Raw genomic sequence first — 6,688 nt, 5'->3', positions numbered from 1 at the left:
ACTTCAATAATGCTTTCAATTTTTAAAAATAATCATATACAAATAATACATTTTATTTCATTAACTTAGATTTGATGATAGATAATATTATATATTTATGCATTATATAATTAAAAATTTCATTAACATATCTTTCATTGAATGTTTCTAAACAAAACTATTATATTTATTGTACATAATTTTAATATGTTTTTATTTTTTCTCAGAAGCAAACCTGACTGATAATGATCTGAAAAATCGTTATTTGCAGAAGATTAAAAACTTCTTAAAAGGTTGTGAAAGAAGTTTTCTTGATTTTCCAACAATTCCTATGCCTTTGTATAATGAGGAAGAGGTTGACAACAGCAACAGATTAATCTGCGATGAAATGTATTACAATAGGCACGCTTTAGCATTGGAACATCAACAATTGATTGAGAACTTGACAGATGAGCAGCAGTCAGTGTATAAAAAGATAATGACGTCTGTGAATGAAAACAAGGGTGAATTTTTCTTTTTATACAGTTTTGGTGGAACAGGTAAAACTTTTATCTGGAAGACTTTAAGATCTAAAGGAGATATTGTGTTAACAGTTGCATCTAGCAGAATTTCATTTCTTTTGTTACCAGGTGGAAGAACAACTCATTCAAGATTTATAATTCTACTAAATGTAACAGAAAATTCAATGTGTAATATCAAGCAAGGTACTCCTTTAGCAAATTTAATTGTAAAGACAAAATTGATTATCTAGGATAAGGCACCAATGATGCATAGATATTGTTTTGAAGCTCTTGATAAAACATTAAGTGATATTCTTGGCTTCAGAGATTTATCCAATTCACAAAGACCATTTGGAGGTAAAATAGTCATTCTTGGAGGAGACTTCAGACAAATATTACATGTCATTCCAAAAGGCACTAGGCAAGATATTATTAATGCAACTCTCAATTCTTCATACTTATGGCCACATTTTCAGCTATTGACACTTACAAAGAATATGAGATTGCAAAGTAATGAGACAGGTACACATTTTGATGAGTTGAGAGATTTGTCTAATTGGATTTTGGATGTTGGTGATGGTAGGATTGGAAGTTCATTTGACAAAATTGCAAAAGTTCTTATACCAAATGATCTTCTAATCAATGAGTCTATTAATCCAATATCAGCTATTGTGGATATTACGTATCCAGATTAGATCAGTCATTGCAATTTTCTAGGATACCTACAACAAAGAGCCATTCTTGCTCCAACTCTTGATATGGTGAAATCAATTAATCAATATATGATTTCACTCAATCATAATCCTGAAAAATCATATTTGAATTTATAAAATTTGCAAATCTGATCATACTTATTCAATTTTGGAACATATACACACACCAAAATTTTTGAATACTATTAAATATTTCGGAGTTTCAAATCATGCTATCACTTTAAAGGTTGGGGTTCCAGTGATGTTGTTAAGAAATATTGATCAGTTAGTAGGATTATGTAATGGAACAAGGTTGATTGTTACTAAACTTGAAAATCAGGTAATTGAAGCTAAAGTTTTATCTGGACAGATGGTTGGATAGAAAGTGTTTATTCTAAGAATGACTTTAACACTATCTAATGCTAGAATTTCATTTAAGTATCAAAGAAGACAATTTCCAATTACGGTATCCTTTGCCATGACAATCAATAAAAGTCAAGGACAGTCTTTATCTCACGTGGAGATATTTTTGAAAAAGCCAGTATTTACACATGGACAACTGTATGTAGCCCTTTCCAAGGTGACAAGTAGAAAGGGATTAAAAATATTGGCTTATGATGAAGATGGGCAGATAACAAATAAAGCTACAAACGTAGTTTATAGAGAAGTTTTCTAAAATTTGATCTGATACACACTGTCTTTTGGAGATTTATATACTATTATTGATTTGAATGTGGATGAATCAGAATATGAAAAAGATATCTGCATAATTCTACAATACAGTACACCAACAAACAGAGGATGGATGAGAATGTAATAAAATCTTTAACATCTCATTGCATACATTATTAAATTTTTATTTACAGTATTCATTGTTATTAAAAATCTTTTTTTACAATGAATCTTACAGGAGCATAAGATTGGATCCACTATGTTTCAACAACGCCAGTGGAACGACAAAGTCACAGTTTTTAGGTGCATCATGTGTAAAAAAATGTGATTTTCTGTTTCTTACATGGCCAAATGGTACTGAACAATTTAAATAACTATGTTGTCATTTGTATTTGTTTATGCAATTAACTTTCAGTCCTATTAATTGTAACTTTAACTTACGCAGAAATTATACTCCTCTACTTGAATGTTTTACCCCAAAAAGGTATATTAGTTAAGGTAAACATATTATCTTCAAACATTCAACACAGGAAACAATCTTAACTGAGCACATATGAATGATTTGACCTTCAAATATAGATTAAAAGGGCGCAACAACATGGGCAAGGGAAAGTGCCCATAGCTGACGACGGCAATAACGCAACCAGCACGTCCATAGCCCACAGCCAACATCAGCAGGGGTATGCGCCAACATCAGCAGGAGTATGCGCCAAGCGCCCACATTCGACATGGGCAAGTTCATATCCAATGTCAAACGTCAATGGAACTTCAAACATAACAGATAAAACATGTGAATTTGAAGAAAGAAACCCCAAAGTGTGTAAGTAACAGAATGTAATGTTACAAACTTAAGGTACAGGATTTCACTTTCTGGTAGAATAATTAAAAATACTGTAATTGTATATTGCTAACACCCAATGTTAAAAACATAAGATACAGGAATTCACATTCTGGTATGATAAATAAAACTCTCTTTATATATAGCCAAAAAATTAAGAAAACAAACGTACCTCAACACTATATCGCATCTCAATTCTTGTATGTCATTGTTTCTTGCACAAAACCAACAGCAGGAAATAATTTGGCTTATTACTCAATATCAGAAAAGAACTCTCCAGTCATCCGTCCGCCATTTCATCATCCATTTTATCCAACTACCATTGATCTAAAAACAGATAATTAGACATTGTTAAAATCCTACAAAAATTCAGCCAAAGAACAAGCTCGCAGAAAACATAGAATGTTGGGGGCACTCTTATTATATCAGATATACATGACCACAACAAATCTGTTCTATACCATATATCTGCTATTTACTCCAGTATCTACTGAACATCCTATACAACTTGCTATAAACTGAGCTCAAATGTATGTCGTAAAAATGGAATACATTACCAACGCATCATGTGTAAAACAAGATAATATTTTGTTTCTTAAATGACCAGAAGGTACTCAAAATTTTGAATAACTATATTGTTGTTTGTATTTGTTTATGTAAGAAATTTTTAATTCTATTAATTGTAAGTTTAAGTTGCGCAGAAATTATACTCTTCTACTTGAAAGTTTATCCAAAAAAAAAAGGTATATGAGTTAAAGTATATACAATGTTCCTAAAACATGGAACTCTGGGATAAAATCCTTCATAAGCACATATGATTGATTGGACCTTCGAGAATTATAGATCCAAAGGGTGCAGCAACATCGAAAAGAAAAGATGCCCATAGCTGACATCGGAAGTGACAATCGCATAATGTGCTCATAGCCTATAGCTGACATCAGCAGGGGCATAATTTAAATGCTAACGGTTAAACAACAATGATTCTTCTTTCATTATACCTTATATATGCTATTATCGAGTAACCGATTCACAAATATATCAATATATTATGATGATCAAGAAACAACAAAACCGTACCTTTCGGATCAAAAGGTTTTCACTCATCACTTCTGACAATAATTTATCTTCTGCTACAGCAACTATAGAATCAGAAATAGAATCTGGTAAACTTTGAGGTTTCTGTCCAGCGACATCCTAATCCCCTTCTGTTTCATGAGAAAACATCGTTTGAATGTCAAATATCAGTGTAATAATATCTCAACTATGGATATAAAAATTGAGTCATCAACTTTTGTATGACTCACATTCAGCAAGAGATAAACAGAGTAAGGAAAAAGCATTGTGAATATCATCCTAGGTTTTCACATATTATGGTCAACTTGGAAGCCTCCTGTACAGGTATGGGTTAAAATAGTTTCATTTGGAGGTTTTCTGTGGACAATGGAAAGGCTGGCCAAGGGGGCCTGATAAGGGACTTCACTAGGAGGCTCATACTTGGTTTCTCTAAGCCTACTAAACATAGCAGTAACAACGCAGATAAGGCTAATATGGTAATATTTAGTCTCCAATATAATGGTGTATGGATAATGGTTTTAATCAGTTTATCATTGAGCTACACTCTCTTTTTAGTTTTTCAAATGTTAGAGAAATAAGAACAAGAAATAGCAAGCTGAGAGATGTTATCAAATCCATTATTCATTTGATGGAGAAGTCCAACAAAAAGGTCATTCTTGCTACTGGGAAGCCAATGAAGTAACTGACGGTTTAGCCAAACTTGGAACTGATTTAAGGGACATTCACATATTTCAGGACACAAATTTTGTCCCACTTATCTCAAGAGAGCATATAATCTGGATAAGTGTCAAATGTCTGTGATTCCTGTTTTTACCAATTTATGAAAAAAGAATGTAACTTCACATAGGACTAACCTTAACAAGCTTATTGACGTTGTTTGCGACCAGTGCTGAATAAATTAAATAAATATGGAAAAATTAAACCACTATTTGTTTCTTCAAACTTGAATATGAAAAAAGTGGCCCCTCTACTTTGCAAAACCTTTTGAAAGTTGTACTACTACATTGCTACTCTGATAATTAGACAAGCCAAGGAAAGATTTCACACGATCGGCTAAGGTCAGGCAAAAGTTGGTAGATTTTGAGATACTGAAATTGCAAGTAGAAGCATAAATGTAGTGTGTTTTGCATAATATAAGTCACTTGTCAATGAAAGATCAAACAGAGGGTGAAGCTGCTTACAACTTTTACCGGTAGAGGTATCAGTTTGCTTGGCATCAAATATTGGATGAGTCCCTGCAATTATATCAATGATGAGTGTAGCCAATTAAGACATCAAAACTATTGGATCAACGCCTAAATCCAACAATTCCCGAGCTCTTTTTACTGTTTCTACAGTATCAGATAACATGGCTAGCTCCAAAAGTTTCAGTAGCTTCTCATCTGTAACCATACCAATTAGATATAAAAAAAAAAAATTGTTTGGTTTCGTGCCAAGCATGAAAAAGAAAAGGCAGAAATTAGTACGGAAAGGTGTAAACATACACATCAAACTAACCAGATCACTTACCAAAGAAGTGGTGATTCGTTGCCCTAACAAACTTAGTTGGTCAAACATAGTTTCCATATACCAGTGTGATCCATCTGCATTAAGAGCAATCAAATCTAATGCTTCTCATTACACATCCAAATCGTCACCGAAAGAAATCTTCTTTAATCTGAGCACAATATCTCCATCCCTAATTTTATTGAAGAGATACTTCTGACACCGAGATATACAGCACACGACACATTGTCAAGATCAGTATTAACAATGTGGAGACAAATTGTGGTGGTGGTTCTTCAAGGAACTTCAGAAATGCTAGCCATGTCTTTGAAGGCAGCAAGTGACATTCATCAACAACAAAAATCTTGATGGACAGATAAGGTTCATTAGAAGAACTAAATAGTTTCCAACTCTAACTTCTGGTCCACAACTCCTTATCATAGTGGTCAACAGTTCAGTGAATTCGACATTGCTAGATATTAATAGAACAACAGTTTATCATTTCTGAGTGCAGGTTACTGATGCAACAACTGGGGGCTCTGGAGATTAGGCATACCTACAGGGAACAAAACAGAGTTGCAGATGTCTTAGCAAAGGATGGGGCAAAGAATGCAGGTTTTGACGCGCCATAAATTTTGATAGTTCATCCTGCGTATGCAGATAAAGAGCTTTGATAGTTCATCCTGCGTATGCAGATAAAGAGCTTACTTTCCCTAGGAAAGTTGTGGCATGTACTAATATAAGTTCTACGTCTGTAGCTACTTCTATAAACTCAGGGTTGTCATAGCTCCTCTACTTCTCTAAACTCTTAATCTAAGTTAATTAATCAATTCCTGTTTTACCAAAAAAAAAAGAGTAAAAATATATTTTAGAAAAATAATTTTTGACCTCAAAAAATATTTTTTTTTACGGTGTGTTCGATATAAAGGGAGAAAAACGTTTTCTAAAAAAATAATTTATTTCTTACTTATAATCTTGTATTTGTTATGTAAATTGGGTAAGTATATATTTTCTAAAAGTATTTGTAGATATTTAATAAAAATGATGAGAACGAATTGGATAAGAAAGGAAGGATTAAGAAAAAAATTTCTTTAAAAAAATAAATTAATTTTTTTTTTTGGGAGAGTGGGGGGAGGGGCCTTGGTAGGTGAGGGTTGGGGTTGTCAAATAGGTAGGTAGGGGTGGGGTAAGATTTTTTCTTTTCTAAAAAAAAAGAATTGCTTTTTGGGGGGTGGGGGGAGTAAGAAAAAGTTTGACTTTTTTAAAAAAATAAAAATATTTTTTTAAGGGAGTAGGAGTTTGAGTTTGGGGTAAGGGATGAGGTAAAAAAATTTAAAATATTTTTTTTAAATGGGGGTGTAGGGGTTGGGGGTCAAGGTAGGAGAGTGAGGGTGGATTAAGAAAAAAATGATTTTCTTTTAAAATAAATTTAAAATTCTTTTTTTTTG

At 32.8% G+C, this 6,688-nt stretch overlaps 1 long non-coding RNA gene across 2 annotated transcripts; it reads right to left on the bottom strand.

Annotated features, from left to right (window-relative positions):
• Nucleotides 1-214: 214 nt before the first annotated feature.
• Nucleotides 215-5,995, bottom strand: LOC107854438. 2 transcript variants are annotated; one of them, XR_007044901.1, is made up of 4 exons: nt 5,265-5,995; nt 4,937-4,990; nt 3,759-3,886; nt 215-3,008 (listed from the first exon to the last, which is right to left on the bottom strand). It is a non-coding gene; the product is annotated as an uncharacterized LOC107854438 (long non-coding RNA). The 2 variants fall into 2 exon arrangements; XR_001670028.2 differs by having other exon boundaries at nt 4,937-5,995.
• Between the last annotated feature and the right edge of the window lie 693 nt (nt 5,996-6,688).

Source organism: Capsicum annuum, chromosome 1 (genome assembly GCF_002878395.1).
Source record: "Capsicum annuum cultivar UCD-10X-F1 chromosome 1, UCD10Xv1.1, whole genome shotgun sequence".
NCBI classification, from domain to species: domain Eukaryota; kingdom Viridiplantae; phylum Streptophyta; class Magnoliopsida; order Solanales; family Solanaceae; genus Capsicum; species Capsicum annuum.
The sequence above is the reverse complement of the archived record's forward strand: the minus strand, read 5'-3'. Positions and strand labels throughout refer to the sequence as shown.